At 33.2% G+C, this 20,963-nt stretch overlaps 1 long non-coding RNA gene across 3 annotated transcripts in view; it reads left to right on the forward strand.

Moving 5' to 3' along the window:
* The window catches only part of LOC133198815 (uncharacterized), a 25,260-nt gene extending 5,339 nt beyond the window's left edge, over nt 1–19,921 (forward strand). The window contains exons 3-6 of one of the 3 annotated variants that reach the window (XR_009722601.1): nt 1,579–1,683; nt 1,903–2,000; nt 16,004–16,076; nt 18,018–19,921. This is a non-coding gene — a long non-coding RNA (uncharacterized LOC133198815). Of the gene's footprint in view, nt 1–1,578; nt 1,684–1,902; nt 2,001–14,945; nt 15,057–16,003; nt 16,077–18,017 lie in introns of those variants that run through there. The other 2 variants (XR_009722600.1, XR_009722602.1) reach the window with 2 other exon arrangements.
* Nucleotides 19,922–20,963: the final 1,042 nt, after the last annotated feature.

Consider the following 20,963-nt stretch of genomic DNA (forward strand, 5'->3'; position numbering starts at 1 on the left):
TTCTGCTCAAGAACAGTAAAGCCATTTGTTATATTGATATGGAAGCATCCTCAGGTAGTTCAAAATCCAAGCCCCCTCCCCTTTAAACTTTTCAATACTGAAGTGATTTGTGCTTTTTCCTAGCCAATGTGCTCAGGTGAGCGTGTGGCCCATGGGCCTCTTGTTTTTGATACGATATATTCATTAATCTAGATATGTATCGATATACAGGTAAACTTCGGTATCTCGAACACCGGTATGTCGAATACCACGGATATCTCGAAGTGAATCAACGGTCCCGGCCGTTTTTATTATATTTATGATTTTAAAAAACCCCGGTATCTCGAACACGGAAATCTCATATACCTTGCTTATCTCGAAGTAGATTTACGGTCCCAAGTGCTATAAACACATGCGTTATCTCGAAGTCCAACAAATTCTTGCTCTGCTGAATTCACACCTTAGTACACAATAATCCCATTATGCTAATTTTACGGTCTGTTGACATTTCCGTTAGGTCTAGCACAGGCTTCATGAGACCATTGCTGATTATCACACCTTATTAGTCCCAAGCTGTTGTTTTTGGTACTTAAATTTAATTACGCAAGCCAGGTGATTTGGAGGTGTTAATAAAATGCATTCTCAGAGATACTATGACACGATAATGAAACAGCGGCTTGGGGACGATTACTGTACAAGAAATTTAAATTATCGAAAATACATGCTTATACACATCATTACATATCAAAGTAAACACTGAACACATCAAAGTGATATTGAACTCAAGAAATTAAACAATTAAAGACATTATTTTGAGTATAAAAGTCAGTACCAAAAATCAAATCTTCAGTAAATATCATGTCCGATAAGGCAGTCTAACGAAGGACCCGGTAGCCAACCAGGGGGGATAGTTAGATTATCTGACCATGGTGTAAAAAGAAAACTTAAAGTTCATACAATCGAAACAAAGTTTGCTTTCGTTTATTCATATTGGCAATTTCAATAAATTATTGTAGAATGATAATTCCTGTTGTTACATTTAGGCATGTGGGTATATGTACATATCCTGTTAAAGTCTGTGTATCACATTATATCATGATATACTTCAGACAAATTAGTACACCCGTAGTTTTTGAATACAATTCATACATTGATTTCATTTGCCACAATGGTCTCTTTAATATTGCAATAATTCATTTGGTCTTCCTAATGCATGTATAATGCAGGTACTGTATATACTCTATGTCCAGCTTATAGGTGAGTCATAAAAAGATTAGTATTTTGAAACCAGGTTAAAACATCAGAGCATTGATTTGAAATTGTCAATTGATTCTGGCAAAAAGTTGTACCAATGTATAAGCGGGTCAATAGCAAATCCCTCCAAAATAACCTCAAAAAATACAACTGACTTATAGGTGGACAACCTTATAGGCAAGTATATATACGGTATAGTTTTTGTTGAATTTTGCTAACAGCAAAACACTATGAATAATGAATTTTGGAAAAAAAAGATTATTAAGTTTAATGATGCATGTACATGTATGTAGTATAGAAATATTGTTCACATGCCTGTACATGGTACAAATATGCATTTTACAGAGTGTACATATGCCAGAATCATATGGACCGCAGACTGGCCCTGGTGATTCCGTTAAGAAAGAAGAGGAAAAATCAGTGCTTGTGCTCATTGGTCATTGGACAAAGGTAAATAGATTTATTTCATGAAACTAAACATGTAAATTACTAGGATATTAAAATATCACAATTAAAATACATGTACTGATTTATATATATATGGATATCAGTTGGTCTCCTTGATGGAGTTAAATGCATTTGTTATCCCTTTTAAGTGGATCATTTAAATATTATGCAGTAAACGTTTATTTAGAAGCTCTTTATTATCTGCACTGTTCACTTTTACAGGGTGTATGCCAGAATTTTTTCAAGAACAGTCTGAATCTGACATGGAAAAAATGAAGAAAAACAGCCTTCCTGTTTATAAATCTACATTCTGACAAAGGGTAATTTTGTTTAGTTCAATTAGAAGTGCACATTTAATTTCATTTGCTTTCCTTAATGATATATTATAGCATTTTTATTCCCTTATGAACAATATGTATACTTGTAAAGCATGTATCACAAAATCTTCTGCAAACAAAGTTTTGGGTGTATAGTGTTTGTTGTTTAACGTCCCTCTTGAGAATTTTTCACTCATATGGAGACGCCACCACTTGTCGGTGGAGAGCTGCAAATTTTTGTCTAATACTCAGCACTTACGGCCATTGAGCATTGAGGGATCTTTATCGCGCCAGCACCTACTGTGACATGGGACCTCGGTTAATACCTCTGTCTCATCTGAAGAACGGGTCTCCACGTCCCACAGTGGGATTCAAACTCGCGATGTAAGGATCAGCTTCTTTCTCCGCGACTCTAGAGTAGACGCTCTAACCACTGCATCTGCTCTACTTTGGCAACTTTGGGTGTATATAAGCATAGGAATCATCATGTCCATCTGTCTGTTCATGTGTTTGGCCACTTTTATGATTAGTTTTTTGTTCCAATTCTGGCTGAGATAAATTGATTTAAGTCATCTAAATACAAACAAATTAAGGGAAATTACTATGGTATTGGAATGAACATTTTGGAATACTGTCTAATTGTTCCATTGTAGTTGGTTTCTTTAATGTTGAAATAATGCATCTGGTCTTCCTAATGCATGGCATACACTGTATGCATGTGTAATGTTAAAGTTGGCTGAATGTAAAACAGTTCTTGCGTTATGACAAAGGTAAATAGATTTAGTTCATGTAACTAAACATGTAAATTATTATGGTATTAAAATCTCAAGTTTTGAATACTGATTTACATGTGGAGAGTAGTTGGTCTCCTTAATGCAGTAATAATACATTTGGTCTCCCTTATGCATACTGTATATTATATAAATTTAATGACTGACATGTACGAGGGTTGATCCAAAAGTTCATGGAATTTCTTCATATTTTTTTTCATTTATTAGTGAAAGTGGTTGAATACTGATTTACATGTGGATAGTAGTTGGTCTTCTTAATGCAGTAATAATACATTTGGTCTCCCTTATGCATACTGTATATTATATAAATTTAATGACTGACATGTACGAGGGTTGATCCAAAAGTTTGTGGAATTTCTTCTAGTGTTGTACCGATAATCAGAAAACATCGATTGTCGACAAAAAAATGCTACCGATTCCGATGATCGATTATAGTTTTTCATAATCGATCATCGGAAACATACTTCTAATACAATACATTCCGGAATTATCCATTTCTGGTTTAAAATTTATTTCTTCTTAAAGAAAGAAAATGGCATCTGCATCTGATACTAGCCAACTAGCACGAAGCAGAGGTGATTAAGAACCGAAGATGCATATATAGGGCCTAAAAAAAATTATTTTTGTTTCCTGTAATAACCCGACCGACCCATTCAATTTACCCCCGGGTGAATTTTTTTTTTCTGCCAAATCTGTGTTTGCTCTTTGGTTTGATCAATCAGCTGATTCTTTTTATTCAGAAAATATTAATTGTATCTTTTATTTGAGATATAAAATATGCAACTTAGTCACTATTTACCTTAAATATAGAGTGATCAATTCCCCCCACAACTTTTTGAAGTTCATTTTCTGCCGCTAGGCAGCCATGTTGGGTGTCCACTGTAAATATTTTTAGGTCTAGAAAGTGTAAAAGAAGCAAAACAACAAAGAAAAATAATATATTATGTATTTTATATATTCATGTTAAAGAAATAAATGAAATTATTGTTATAGTCTGCTTTTTGTATACAAAACTATGAAGAAATCCGATTATAATCGGTGAAATCGCATCAGAAGCAGTAACTGATTCCAACCAATGATCGATTATGAAAATTAACTGATGTCTCATCACTAATTTCTTCATATTTTTTTTTATTTATTAGTGAAAGCGGTTGAATACTGATTTACATGACTGTGGAGAGTAGTTGGTCTCCTTAATGCAGTAATAATACATTTGGTCTCCCTTATGCATACTGTATATTATATAAATTTAATGACTGACATGTACGAGGGTTGATCCAAATGCTCATAGAATTTCTTCATATTTTATTTTTTTATTAGTGAAAGTGGTTGAATACTGATTTACATATGGATAGTGGTTGGTCTCCTTAATGCAGTAATAATACATTTGGTCTCCCTTATGCATACTGTATATTATATAAATTTAATGACTGACATGTACGAGGGTTGATCCAAATGCTCATAGAATTTCTTCATATTTTATTTTTTTATTAGTGAAAGTGGTTGAATACTGATTTACATATGGATAGTGGTTGGTCTCCTTAACCTTTTAACCCCCAGAGTCGCATTTGGACGCATTTTCAGCATCACAGATATTTAACTGTTGGCGTTTTCTAAATATTCGGGTTACAACAAAACAATTGATATTTTCTGAAACTAGAAACTAAACATTTTTACTACTCAAAATTTTTCTGTGCGATGTTGAGAAATTATCATAAACTTGAATTGAATATTGCATATCATTGCAGGAAGTTGATAAAAGTACACATAAATGACTGATTTTGTGCTATCTTCTGTTGGCTTTATCTAAATTACAACCATAATAAAATAAAAAATTAATACTATAACCTGAAAGCTGGGAATATGCCCTATATTTTTTATTCCGGACATTATAAGGTACATGAATCCATTACAGAGATATTTGTCGTTGAATATTGGTGCTTTTACGAGTAAAACACACAAAATGCACTATGACGTCATTTGACGTTTTGCATGCACAGTGAAATCGTTCATGAGTTCAGTGTAAAACAAACTGGCTCTTTTGATATATGGAACAGATTTATTTTTTTAAAAATGAATTAGTCAAGAAGAGTTAATGTACGACACTTTTTGAGCCATAAACATGTAACAAAAGGAATTTTCCATAGCTCTGGGAGATATATTATATACATGTAGTAATAGTCTTTCACCCAACACACCGATTGTGTGCACCCATTGCAGAAATCACTGTCGAATTTCGTGTCAGTCCTACATGTAGTAGAAATAATTAATCAAATAATTAAATATTATCCTTACCATTTTCGTAATCTTAAGATTTATTATTGAAAAATGAAAAAAAAAATCTTTTTTTTTAGTACTTGGTGTACTTTGAAAGGAAAAGTGCATTTTAATTAAAGCGACAGGATAGATAGCTATCCTTTTTTAATGATTAAAAGATGAAAAAAAACTGTCACAATGAAAAAAATATATCAAAAGTACTACGTCGTAAACGTAGCCAAACAAGCAGCTGATTTTAATCAGATTGCTATATTAATAGAAATAATTTCTGAATAAACAAACAGGAAACTCACTTTCTTTGTTCGTGTTAAATTCATTTTTCAGTCTTCACAGAGTTTAGAACAAGTCTGTATCAAACTGGATAATTGATTTTATGAACAATATGAAATAATTTATGACAACAAGATTATATATCAGTTTTTTATTCTATTTTGTCATATTTTTTATTCAACTTAAGCATCTAGAGTTTACGCATACTTAATAACCGGAAATAAAACATGACTCAATGCGAGTAAATATTAGCTGTCAGCCGCAGTTAACTCTGCATCATTCTGCATACCTAGGAATGGGCGCTTTTAATTGGTTTTTTGTAGATGTCGCCCTGTTTTTGCTCGGACTCCGGCTGTTTATAAAGTAGAAGTACATTGGTTGGCATAAAAAAATGGAAAACTTGGGATAAACTAACAAATTCTCCCTCATTGCCTAATCCTTTGCAGATTAGCCAGGATTACAATATGTGTATTGAAGAAACTGAAAAGTTGATCTACTGCTACAGCAAAAATAAAACGTAGCAAGTATGTAAAATATTTGCCAGAACATCGCGCGAAAATAGCAAAATGCACTTTTGAATATTAAAACCGCCATTTTACTATTTTCTAAAAGCTGTGGAGAAATGTTAATGAAAGTACAATCAGAAGTATTCGGAAACTATGCCTACGCTCTATAAATTTGGAAAAACTTGTGTTTTTCACTATAGAAATCAACGAAAAATATTTTTTAAAACATCCCCCTTTCCTTTTTACAGCAATTTTGAATTATTATTTAACAAATTCATACCAAAGCTCTTGTTGTTCCCGAGGGTGGGGGTGGGGGGGGGGGGTATGTTTACAGATAAATTACATGAGTTAAACATATGGAAAAAATGAAGGATCATTTATCCATGTCTATGAGTATTTTTAAAAACTGAGTTTTATTTTAAAATAAAAGAGGCTGGGCCACATCGCTCACCTCAGCTCATTGGCTAGGAAGAAGCAGTAATCATTTCAGTATTGAAGGGGGAGGGGGGGAGCAAACTTTAATTTAAACTACCTCAGTATGCTTCCATATCAATATCACTAATCATGGCTTTGCTGTTCTTAAACAGAAAAATTTTCAAGATTTTTTCCTATGTTTTCCACCGTCATGATAGCTCATTCTGTAGAGCTCTGGCTCCGTGATCTGAAGGTAAGGGGTTCGAGCCCCGGCCGCGACTGACCTAATTCGATAAAAAAAAAAAATTGGTAGCAACTGTTCCTTCACCAAGGGCTCGGCACTTTGAAGGGAAAGTTGCGGGTCCTTCAGATGAGACCTTAATGACCGAGGTCCCGGTGTCACGGTAGGCGTTGGCACGATAAAGATCCCTCACTGCTCAATGGCCCTGAGTGCCGAGTAAAGGTCTAAATTTGAAGCCCTTCACCGGTATATGGTGAAGTCTCTATATGAGAGAAAAATTCTTGTACGGAACGTAAAACAACATACAATCAATTAATCCCATGTTTTCCTATGTAAAACTCTGATCTCTCATTGTGGCCCCACACTACCCACCCTAAATTTGAACAAATTTGAATCTACACGACCAAAGGATGCTTCTATAATAATATGACTAATCATGGCTTTGCTGTTCTTGAGCAGATTTTTTCAAGACGATTCCTATATTTTTTCTTATGCAAAACTTAATTGACCCTCTGTTGTGCCCCCATGATTTGAACAAACTTGATTCTACAATACCTAAGGTTGTTTCTATATAAATATGACTAATAATAAGTGGTTCTTGAGAAAAAGATTTAAAATGTAATTAACTAAGCAGTAATTAATTAACAAAGATTGCATTGAAGTCTAAGGAGACAAGCGATTTTTCTTTTGAAAATAAATATTCAAATAAAAAGAATATTAATAAATACTGTGGTGGAAAGATGCTTAAAACATTAGAAATAGAATGACAATTAAAAACGATTTTTTTAATCAGATAATTTTTTTATAATTGAATTTTTCAAATAAAAACAGATGGAGAATACCTTTACCAAAATTCAAGGTCATAAATTAGGACACATCCCACCCTTACATGCTAATAGTAATAAATGTTATCGTGTATTAAATTTCATTGAATCTTTTGCTATTAGGGATGGAATACCTTAACTTCTTTATTGCTGATTCAGCATCCAACTTATTCTGCTAACTTCTGAATGCCTGACTTTCCCAAAGCTTTGGCTTATATACCCTTTGGTTTGGCTAGTCCATTCCAAGGGTTGCCAGGTCATTCCATTATTTAAGGTCTTCAATGCATTTTACTCGAATGCCCCTTAACCATTATACCTATATATTCCTATGTAAAACTCTGACCCACTGTTGTGGCCCTGCCCTATCCGTGGGGTTCTTGATTTAAACAAATTAGAATCTACACTACTTGAGGATACTTCTATATTAATATGACTAATAATGGCTAAGCTGTTCTTGAGAAGAAGATTTTTAAAGATATTTCCAATATATTCCTATGGTGAACTTCGACCCCCTGTTGTGGCCCTGCCCTACTCCCAGGGGTCAAGATTGGAACAAACTTGAATCTACACTACCTGAGGATACTTCTATTATAATATGACTAATCATGGCTTTGCTGTTCTACAGAAGAAGATTTTTAAAGACATTTCCTATTTATTCCTATGTAAAACTTCGACACCCTCTTGCGGCCCTGCCCTACCTCCGGGGGTCATGATATGAAAAATTTGAATCTACAATATGTCATGAAGTTTCATCTTTTCTTGCCCAGTTGTTCTTGATAAGAAGATATTTAAAAGAAGCCACCAAATTTTCACGAATTCTTAATTATCTCCTCTTGAAAGAGGGCGCGGCACTTCCTGTGAACAAACTTACATTCACCCAATAATGCTTTGTGGCAAGTTTGGTTGAAATTGGCCCAGTGGTTCTTGAGAAGAAGTCGAAAATGTGAAAAGTTTACGGGCTAAAGACGACAGACGGACGCCGGACACTCTTTGATCAAAGAAGCTCACTTGAGCCTTTGGCTCAGGTGAGCTAAAAATTACAATATGACAAGTTGTAATATTGTAATTTTGTATCTACTTCCATTTGGTAAATTCAAAAATTACAATATGACAGTAATATAATTTAATCTTGTTTGCAATATGAAAAAAAAATTAATGGCAAAATTGTCATTTTTATTGAACAAAGGGGTGTAAAATATAGGCTGGAATCGAGAGTTAGTGTGCGTAGTTCTTTGCCATACTCTCCCCATGGCCTTCTTTTAAAACTTAATGATGAACTAGTGATATTGTATGTCCGAGTACAAATCAGGGTGTTGTGAATTCTCAGATGCAGGTCTCTGGAACTAGGCAAGTAATTTTATTCAGTGATAAAAAACTCTACTGAAAGTAAATGGAAGGGGGGGGGGGGCATTTGATGTCAAAAACGACTGGGCATTCATATTGTTTCTTCTAGAACACATGGGTTTTCCAAAAAGAAAAAAAAGATATTTTCTCGCATGATTCCGCGGACATCAAATCAACATTTAACAAAGAAATTAGAGACAATGTTCAGCAATATCCCTCCTCCTCTCCCTTCGACCAACGTTTAATATATGTCAATTTTTGTAACGTTGATATTTGTAATTTTTAGGGATGTCAATTTTGTTAATAATTCATATTCGAATATTCAATGAAAGTATTCGAATATATTCGAATATTCGATAAAATAAGTAAAATCCTACTCTCATGAAAGGTTTAGAGTAGGTATACTTATATTGGAAGTAAAATTGTATGAAGCCTTTTGTAGGTGTACAATAAGAAATTCCATTTGATATTTGTCAATGTTTGAAATAAATAAATGATTTATAAATGTAGAAAAGTATAATTTTAACAAATGAAACATGTGAATTTATAGTAGCTCCAACGGAGGAACCAGTCGTCTTACCAAAGGCAAGATAGTCGTAACGGTATACTGTTCAGATTTCAATACGTGTAATAAATTACAATTATCTGCCTAGTAAGAGATATGATTGTAATCTTTGATACAATGTAAACAAATATTTCCATAGACAATTTTCCTAGGTAATTAACTAATTTCCCGATAGTGAATATAAAATTCTGGATTATCTACAACCCGAGATAATCAAGTAATTAACAAATTTATTCTGAAATTAAGCCCTTTACAATATTAATTACAGACTAATTCTATCGGACATTCATTCAATGATCAATTAATTTATACTCTTCACGCCTTTGAGACATCCTAAGATTCATTTTGTTGTCCTCTATTCTAGATCCGATCATATCTAACTAATAAAAACTATGAAAGTACATTTTGTATTATACATAAAGCATTTTTGTACAATTCTTTAACACCTTACTCAAAACAAAATACATGTAATTTAGTAGATCTATAAGATAAGAAAGTAGTGAAAGAAATCAGGCGATCGAAATTGATCGCTAGTAAATTAAACAGGGATAATTCCATCACTGTTCTAATCAAAAATTTATTAATCACAGTACTTCTTTTTATAAAATCTGAAAAACATCGAATATTCGAATCTTAAATTCATATTCTAATATCAACTCATCGAATGAATATTCGAATGTTCGAATATTCGTTGACATCCTTAGTAATTTTAATGTGTACCATGGCATTGAATATAGTATACCCATGTTTTGATAGAAAGTGCCCTTCTAAAAATTGCTATTTTTGTAACCATGGCAACACTGTTCATTGAAATAAAAATACTAAAATATTGAATTTTGTGTCTTAGGGTTCTTTACATGTGTACCAAATTTTATTGAAGTCAGGCAAAAACTGTAAGAGGGAAAGCGATTTTAAAATTGCTGAACATTGTATACCCGTGTTTTGTTAGGAAGTCCCATTCTCGAAATTGCTATTTTGTAACCATGGCAACACTGTTCATTGAAATAAAAAAACTAAAATAAAGAATTGTGTATCTTAGTACACTCTGAAAGTGTACCAAATTTTATTGAAGTCAGATAAAAACTGTTGGAGGGAAAGCTATTTGTAAATTGCTTATAATTACGACAATCAGACAGCTGTAAAGCCAAAGTCTTACGGATGACGGACATTGTGTAATTGTATAAACTCTTTCTATCAAATAAAATTGACCAGTATAACTAAAAACTAATTGTTTGCATGCTTTGTTTTAATAGTATCACTAAATCCTCTGTTATGGAAACATTATTTGTAAATTTGTTTGTATTTCTGTGATGTAAAAGGGGAGAAAAACACATATTTTGGCAATTATGGGTCTCATTCGTTGCCATGGCAACCACGACGTCATCTTACTCTGCATAATTAAATAGTTTAAGATTTTACCTTTCAGAAAATGTATAGGTTGCTCTATGTAAAAGTGACTAGAAAATGTTAAAATTTCAATTTGAAATTTTTAGGCAGTTTTGCAGAAAAAAATGCAAAATCTCTGGTAGTTAAAGGGTTAATGCAGTAATAATACATTTGGTCTCCCTTATGCATACTGTATATTATATAAATTTAATGACTGACATGTACAAGGATTGATCCGAAAGTTCATAGAATTTCTTCTTATTTTATTAATTTATTAGTGAAAGTGGTTGAAAATTACAAATAAGAATATAGACACTTGTTGAATTTTTTTAATAAAAAAATATTTTAAATATTAATGATAGTAACTCTATGCAGTTGCCATCGCAAAGGATGTTTTAAAATGCATGGGAGACATTTACTCGTTCATTATCATTTTAATTCTTAATACGTGATATAAGAAAAAACCTGCGCTAAGTGGCAAATAAAATAAGAATTTTGTCATTATTACGATTGCTTGACCACTAATATACCTGTCTGTGAGAGTTTTACTGATTTAACTTGATATTTAGATTATTAGTTGATGATTTCTTGTTCATCTTTTAATTGTTAGAGAACGTCACATTTCAGTCAAGTTATAAGTTTTGTTAAAATCTTAGGAACACTCTGACTTAAAGGGGTATACTACTGATACAGGCTGGAGAAAAATGCATTTAGCAACTGATTTTCCAGTGGCGTGAGAAATTTAAGAACAATAGAACTTCCATGGAGGTTGATTAAAGGTGTGGCTGCTTTTGGAGGGTCTGTTTTTCTCGTAGACAAATTAAGCATTGATGAATGTTGACCGCTGACGTACTGTGCTTGACTTTGCTACTGAAATTGGAACATCATATGGAAAGATGGGGAGTATTTTTGAAATATGAGTGTAATATAAAGATAAGTCGATTGGTGGATACCCAGGCTTTTCTTGAGAGAAAAAAGGAGAAAAAGGCAGAATATTCTGTAGAATTACTTAGTTGAATTGAACATGAGGGTGAGATGCTCCTATAACATGACATGACATACTTAACTTGACGTTACGTCGAAGTCTCCCCCGGATTTTACAACTATCAGTGTTCAGAAAGCTCAATAGACATGTGACCTTATTTGTAATTGGAACGTGGTGAAATTTTCCAGTATTGTTGCATAATGACTCTATATTATAAATATGCCTATTGTTTGCTTTCATCAAATCACAATAAAATTTTAGAAATAATTAAATTCCATGAACTTTTGGATCAACCCTCGTATTAGAAAAAAGATGGATCTAAGATTGAACAGGTTATAATTCACCTGAGTCATTTAAATTACTTATTGCTATCTGTTCTTGTTCAGTCATCATGTGTCAAGTATTGTCTGTAAACTATTGAACATTTTCAGCTTCTTTTCTGGAACCAGTTTCAACTAATTTCTCGGTTGAAGTACTGTATAGGGGATTAATTTCAGGGGTTGTAATTTTCATGTTTTTCTCTCCTCTGACACGATCGCGGTTTGTTGAATTCGCGGAATTGATATATAACTAAGGTTACATGTACCTCCCTTCAATGTCTATATCCGTTTAATCCATAGCATAGCTAGAAGGCATTAATCAGTGTTATGTATTCACTTCACGAACAACAGGGTAGATTTATATATACATCAGCAAGTTCGATAGTTATTTGAATGATTTTTTAAAACCAAAATGTCGATAAAAACATGATAATGCAGGTAACAAATACACGTCGTAACATAGTTACATACGGGTATTCAAAACCCATGACCCTTAGTGTTTTGATTGATGAAACATGTAGCGTTGGCTATTAAAACAGTTTTTTTTTTTTTTTTACAAATACAGGTTATTATCTGCTGGGTGATCTAAATTAATGTCAAGTGTGATAATTAAAATAATTGAATGACAAGTACGATTTGTAATTACTGAAATGACCATGCACTGCACGTATATTTACCTATCATGGTCTATTCTCAAATTTCCAAATATAACATGTAGGTTATTGAAAACTTACTCACTGTTTCTTGAATTCACGGATTTATTCACACCGTGAATATAGCGAATATAAACACCGCGAGTTATTTTCCCCCTATACAGTATACAGACTTAATATAGAAATGATTTTATCAACTTTCTCAATCTATCATGAATTTAAAAATGTAAATATAAGCATTTAATTGTAGATATTAAACATTTAGCATCTCATAACCAGAGTTGGAAATTACTGACTGCCCGAGGCAGTCTGTTTTTCAGGTAGGCAGGGACAAACTTTAGATTAACCTCGGTGGTCGGGGTCATTTAAACAGGTAGTTCCTGTTTTCTTTTTTTTTCAGGGTATAGTAAGTCTATAGAAATTAAGTAAAATATAGTATATCAAAGGAACACTTCTAGTTAAAAATATGAGATGATCTATAGGACCAATATTGGTTTCAGTCTTTAGAAAAAGCTTACCGATATATGTTCCGGTCACTGACTTTAGGTCACATATGTGTAGTTTCTTGTTTCTCATGTATTGCTTTAGTTCTATATTAATGGTAATCTAATAACCAAGCTTTATGATAAACTTGATGACTTTAACTTTTCAATCCTCAACTTCCCTTACTTATTCAGTAATATACCTTCATCACCTGCATACGGGGTTTATATCTCTCAGTTGATTCGATACGCAAGAGCATACTCTATGTATGAACAATTTTTAAAAAGGAGGTAAGTTATTGACAAACAAATTGCTGAAACAAGAATATCAGCAGTCTTGTTTAAAGTCATCATTTTGTAAGTTCTGTGGTCGATACAATGACCTTGTCAGCAAATACAATTTATCATTAAGTAAAATGCTGACTGACGTTTTTCATACTTATTGTTAGGCCATTATTTACACACTGAATTGTGTATGAATTTTTCTATTGTTTCCCAGTTGTGACAAGGAGCACACAGCGGGTGTGACTGGTCTGCAGGGGATGCTCACTCCTCCATGGCACCTGATCCCACCTCTGATGTTTTGGAGGTCCGTATTTGCTCTGCTCCTATTTTGTATTTTTTGATGGGCTTTTGAGCTTGAATACTGATTGTTATCTCGATATATTTCATTCTACTCAACTGTGTGTTCATGTGATCCTACCTCAGTATTTACAGAATGATACATCCTTTGTTTGAGGGTCATTCTTGATGTCTGACTGAGTAATGGCAATGGGACATAAAACCTTAACTCACCTTACCACATTCTTTTCTAATCTGAAAACCCTCATGCATTTTTAGCATAACATATCGCCAATGCACACATTTTTCCCGAGGAATGAACTGCATCTACTCTGCATAGAACAGTATCTCTCCCACTGGCACAACAGTACTATTACACGTCATTATGTTCTTGAAAGGCAAACACAGCAATTATTGCTCGGCATGATTTTTTTTCATGACACCTGCAGTATCGAGTAACACAAAGTGAATGATTCATGTCCTCGAACAAAGTGTGCTTACAATGAGGTTTAGTTCCGGTTGATTGCGTTTAGTTAAAGAGAATTTATGATCTGCATTTCCATAGATGTCTTTTATATCAACACCAAACATGCATTTAAGGAAGAAAATATATTAAGTAAAATGCAAAAGCCTGTATTAAAAAATCAAAGGACAAGTGCACTTAAGCAATGCTTAATGGGCCCTTTTTCAGTGCCATATTACTTTAGAATGTATTTCCAAATTGTTCTCTTTTGGTAATAGTTAAACACAAGTGGACATTTCTAATTAAAATCACATTAAAACATCACCTAAATCAGCATGGATTTGAAACAAATGAAGTTTTTTAAATGCCTATAGATACCCCAAATCCGGAAAAGTCGTACCGAACCTATTTTGAGTTTCGTTTATTTAAATCAAGGGGAGGAGACATTTAAATCAGACACTTGAACAATCTGATGGTGGATCATTGACAGGCGCGTTTGCCGAATGATACTTCTTGTGCTATTTTACCCGAGAAAAAAATCAAATGAAGTTGTATAGATACCTGTATCCATAGTGATCAAACTAAGAAATTTGCATGCTTGCATTTAAAATAATACAATAAGTATTAACATTATTAGTTCCTTTAAATTTTAAAATGAAAAAAAGTGTATTTAGGTGGCTTTCAATACCAGTACCATTGTCTTGCATGAATGTTAAAAATGTTTGACACTTTTATTTATGATGACATTTTAACGACACTAAACTCTCCTAACCATCCCGTCCGTGTTCCTAAAACCGAATACATACAAACTTCTCTATGCGGCTTGACTTCGATATAATGATACAAAACGTGGTTATGTTTTACAGTGAGCATCTTTGAGGAATGTTTACCTGGGTAGAACTCACGTGACTACCAGTATTTTAAATAATTTATTCCACGGGTGGGTTCAACATAGGTCATACAGGTAAATAGCTCTTGCTTGTTATAGGAAAAACATTGAACTTTTCATACATTTTTAATATTTTAAGTACAAGCCTAATCATGTACAAATTTCCTACTTTCACACAAGTTTTATATTAAATGTATAATGCATTTTTTGTCAATCGCACAAGTTTGTACAATGTTAGGCTGACAATAAACAAAAGCTTTGAAATGAATGACCGTCCTCGATTTACTATAGAAAATCACGAATGTCGGCTGACCCCTACCACATTGTATGGCTTTGCTCTTTGTATATTCATGAATTTCAGCGATAAAATTTGTTGAATCTTATGGTTTAGATATCAATTAATGATCTGAGATGGAAAATTATGCTTAATTTAATTCTTCTTTTTTTCACATTTTACCAGGGCCCATAAGTGCACTCGTTCTTTAGTGTTTATACAGGTAAAAAGTTTGAAAAAATAAAAATGTGCCAACAAATGGTTTCAAACCAGGACACTAAAAATGTTCATGGTGAGAGTCTGCGGTCTATCGTTCTGGGCTATGCTGACTATGAGGACATTTGTAATGAATATAAACCAGTATGATAGAAATAGGTTTTCACGTTTTTTGTAGGTTTTTTTCTATGAATTTCGACCCTAGGCACCTCTAAAAGAACCTTGTTTTAAATAATTGCTTACTAGATCAAAATCTCTCAAAATTTCATAATTTAATTTAGGGGCAGGCAAAGGGTGATTATATTGCATCTATCGGGTATAATTTTCTTATCAGAAAATTGTAGAGATATGCAAGGTTAATTAATGGCAACATTTATTTTTCCTTTTTGCCTAATACTTTTATGATTTTCACTAATAAATTGATTATTGAAAAAAGCCTTTAATATGACTGCTGATTTTATCTCCATCTGTTAATTTTCAACACCTTTTCTCATGATTATAGTAGATAGATAACAGATTATGATTTCTAACATTTACTGTTACAGATCATTTTCTTGAGATAGGTGGAACCAACAGTCAAATACAGACACTTTTAAGAAAAGTAAAAATCTGGCTCAGGTAAAAAAAAAAAATCATTTACAGTTTTAACAATTAGTAATTTTACCTTAATTAACTGGAAAAATCTTATTTGACGAAATACAGGTCAAGAATGAAGAGTTAAAAGCCTAGTAGGGATTTTGGTCAATCATTACAGGTAATCTGCAGTCCCTCTCGAGAATTTTACACTCATATGGAGACGCCACCACTTGCCAGTGGAAAGCTGCAAATTCTGTCCTATACTCTGCACTCATGGCCATTGAGAAGTGAGGGGTCTTTTTCATGCCAGCACTTACTGTGACACGGGACCTTGGTTTATAAGGTCTCATCCGAAGGACTGGTCTGCATGTCCCACAGTGGGATTCAAACCTGCGACATAAGGATCAACTCCTTACTTCGCGACTCTAGAGCGGACGCTCTAACCATGGCGCCACACTTGTGACTAGCTCAGTTTTAAAGAAATCATTCAAGATATTTTTTTCAAACTTAATATGCTGATACATATATAATTAGTAAGACCTATTCAACTATTTCAAAAACTTTTGACCTTTCCTGTGACCTTGACCTCACTTTCCTTCAATTTGCATTTTGCATGATTTTAAAACCATTTAAAATATTGATATTTTAAGGCTATGCATCTATACATAATTTGGTGAGAATTTATCATCTATATCCATTTTTTTTAGATTTCAATTTCAATTTTAAAGAAACTTTTCAAGATATTCTCATCAAACTTCATACACTAACACAAAATTTCATGTTGCATTACTATACACACGGCGGGCATACATGTCCTATGGACATCTTTCTAGTGTATTGCTATTTCTGTTGTTTGTTTACTTCCGGTCAGTAAGTGCCCCCTAGGGGCAAGCCCCAGTCCTGTTTTCTTTTCCAGGGTTGCAACAGCGCCCCCTAGAAAAACAAGTTGCACCATCCAATCAAATTGTGTTTTGTGCTGCTTTATGCCAATGAAATTAAGGCTGGACAGCATATGTATTATATTCTGACCAATGGGGTTGCCGTATTTTCAAATAATTAGGATAGACTTACCACTTCAGCATTCCTTTCATCACTGAAGTGATATACATGGTCAAAAATTAAATAACTTTCATTTTTGTGTCAACTGCAGAGCAGAACGACACTTAGAGATCACTTTACCTGGTGTCTGTCTGTCCGTCTGTCACACCTTATATCTCCAGAATTTTGAGAGGCAGGGTTTTGATAATTAGCATTTATATATGTTTTTGAGCTCATGATACTATACTTTGAAACTGTATGAAATTCAGTTACCACACAAACTTATATTTAAATACTATGAAAATACATTGGGATCAGTATTCCACAATGAATCGTGTTGACTGACAAAGTGACAATTAAAGTAAAGACAGTCTGAAATTCCTTTCCTCCGAGGATTGTTGGAAGCACCTACATGTGTATTAATAAAATGATAAATAGTTATTCCTCATAATTTCAATTAAATTATTCATTTGAGGACTGGGGAACCATATTTTCTTTGATTGCCAGATTCTATCCCAGTCTTTTAAATACTTTTGGATCCTTTTTTTCCTTGTAGGCAAATGCATGAACCTCCATGCTAATATTAAATTAATAGCTGACCACTCTTAGATTTATTTACCTCTTTAATGACGATACCTAGCAGGTGACATATACATTCCTTGAAACACTCTAGTTCCTATTTGATTTTCACTAATATAAAGATTATTAAAAAAAGACTAAGGTGCTCTATAGTGATCAGTCTATTCGTTCATTTGTCTGTCAAATACACATATCCCTTGTTCAGAATACAGGTGACTCTAAATACTTCAAACTTTATATTTTTTAATTAGATACATGTAGCTGCTTTGGAACATCTGAAAGGTCTATTACATTATCACTAGTTTTACTAGTTTTCTTCATGTAAGTTGAATATATTTTAAACTTTTAAATTTTTATCTTTTCCAGGTAAGAAAGAAATTCAGGAGTTCTTAAATTGCCCTTGGAGTTCTTGGATTGCATCAAACTGCTAAAAGACCTCAACAAAAACAGTGTCTTGAAAATAAAAATGAAAATATTCAGTGAAAAAAAAATGATGAAAGAGCCACTAAAAATCTTCAAGCCTTTGAGCTGAAATCTGGAAGTCAATCTGTGGACTTTACTAGTAAGTCATAATTACTAAGTCATCATTTGTGTATAATAAATACACTAAACTGTAAACACTTGTTAAAATGTGTATAATTTTTAGATATAATTTGTATCTCATAGACTTCAATAGTTTCATGTAATTTAAGTAATAATGAAAATTTCCTGTTGTCTAGCTAGATTAGAAACTATTATTGTCCAATTTTGGATATTGTGAAATAATTCATCTAGTATGCATACATGTGTGTACACTTACGTGTAAATTAATTGTTATAGCAAATTCAATCGATCATTAAGTTGAATGTTGACTAATGTTTTTCATCAAAATTGTTTACACTGAATTGTTTGTGGATTTTTCCATTTGCCCAATCATGTCAAGGAGCACATGGCAGGAAATGCTTTCTCCTCCATTGCACCTGGTGTTTTTAGAGGTCTGTGTTTGCTCTGCTCTAATTATGTATTGTTTCAATGGACTTTAAAGCTTGATCACTGTTGGTAATCTTCATATTTCATATACTATTAGAGTTCTTGAAGAAAACTGTAAAGATTTAACATACAGTATAATGCATGTATATTGCACTTTAAGTACAGTGTATGTGGTTAAGAAATGTTAAATTGTCTCATAGTGCATTGAATTTGTTGAAAATTAGAAAATGTGTTGAAATTTTTTTTTGAAATAATGTTAGATTGCAGATTTTTTTAAATCATGCAAGTAAGAAATTGCTAAATATTTTTTAGCTTTTCTGGACAGTCTAGATGAGTTCTTACTATATACCTAGCATTGTCATCCCAGTTAAAATTTAAGGAGCAAGGTTCATTCCTAAGCTCTACCTGGAAAAACTTGCATGGATTAAAGCACATTAACAGATTTACTTCAGATGCTTGACCTGATCTACATTTTCCTCATGTGTTTTTTTGTTTTTGTTTGTTTGTTGTTTAACATCCCTCTCAAGAATTTTTCATCCATATGGAGATGCCACTACTTGCTGGTGGAGAGCTGCAAAATTTGACCTATACTTTGCACTCAGGGCCTTGAGCAGTAAGGGATCTTTTTTGTGCCCACATCAACTGCTAGGCGGGACCTCGGTTTATATGGTCTAATCTGAAGGACTGGTCCCCACATCCCCAGTGGATTTGAACCTGAGACTTAAGGATTAAATCCTTACTCGCGACTCTAGATTACAAACTCTATCCTTTGCGCCACATGGGGGACTCCACAAGATTAAGTGTTTTGAGCAGTCCTATTCTCATGTAATTATTAACTCTATGTTGAACAAACCTGCAAAGATGATGTATGTACATGTAAATGTTTCAGGGTACCAGTCCTTGATTTGACTTGGATTTTCTGGATTAATGACCAGTTTTTTAGAGAAGGTTCATTCAAAGTAACAATGTACTCTTTGGTGATCAGTAAACATAGATGATGTATCCTGCTTCTGATGCTGGATGTAACATACATTTTCAGGGTTATTGAGCAGTTAAATCTAACCCAGACCAACTTGCATAGATTTTGGATCCAGGTGATATACATTACCAGAGTGTTTGTTGAGTGAGACTTTGCCTTACTAGTAGATAACATTTATAGGAGTGAGCTTTGTATTCTTTGATTAGGTATGTTTTTTCTTTGCTCAGGATATATATACCATCAGTGCCAACTACCATACATTTTATATAATAGATGTAGCTGTTGTTCAACTGAATATGATAAAACTGTGGATGAAAATAATTTGATTTTCGTACCTTTGAATGTATTGAATTAATTTGTAAAAGCTGTTATGATACAATGTTTGATATTTTATAAAAGTTTTTAACATATGCAATCAATAAATGTATCAACATTTTTATTTTATTATAATTTTTACCCTGCAAACTTCTTAAAAACAGAATAGTAATGATCCATTTAACTGATCCTAGGTTAGTGTCACATTGTACTGGTATATCATGTATACTGAAGTGTAAATAAGAAACATCTAAATAGGTAAAATCACAGCATGAATCATTGGATTATGTAAGAAGTGCACTATCTTGTGCTTTGGTATGGTATTAATAATAAATGTTAAACTATCATTTTTTTTCAAATTAACAAAGGATATGCTTGAGTGACTGTATTTTGACTAGCAGTAAAAATAAAATGATTTTTAAGCATTTGAATTATTTTGATTCATGGTCTCTGCAAGTTTAATGATAGCAAATATGTATATTGAACATGGCATCCACATATTGCTATACTGGATGGGGCATAACTTTTACTGAATCTTAATCACAACCTTGAAATTTTATGTAGTACATGTACTCTTGGTTTCAACTGGTCAAATGTATTCTTAAATCAGAAAGAATTTAAACAAATATAGGCATAGGTCAGAACTTCATCAATTAGTTGGAAAGCGAATGCACTCAGTGACTATATGGTTTAAAAGAAGCTGGGTATAAATAGCAGGAAAAACTACTTGATGTCCACTGTGAACTTTGTGTCCTCAACAAAACAATATGGAGTATACTATACTTGGTCTAAAGAATAATCTGTGTCTGCATTCACTTTTAGGTTAAACTGTTTTGGGCATTGAGAGTTTGTTTGTTGTTTAACGTCCCTCTGGAGAATTTTTCACTCATATGGAGATGCCAACACTTGCCGATGGAGAGCTGCAAATGACCTATGCTCGGCACTCAGGGCCAATGGGCAGTGAGGGATCTTTTTCATGCCAGCATCTACTGCGACACTGGACCTCTGTTTGTATGAAGGACCAGTCTCTACGTCCCACAGTGGGATTC

Source organism: Saccostrea echinata, unplaced genomic scaffold, assembly GCF_033153115.1.
Source record: "Saccostrea echinata isolate AGI-Se365-2 ecotype Australia unplaced genomic scaffold, CSIRO_AGI_Sech_v1 ptg000033l, whole genome shotgun sequence".
Lineage (NCBI taxonomy): Eukaryota > Metazoa > Mollusca > Bivalvia > Ostreida > Ostreidae > Saccostrea > Saccostrea echinata.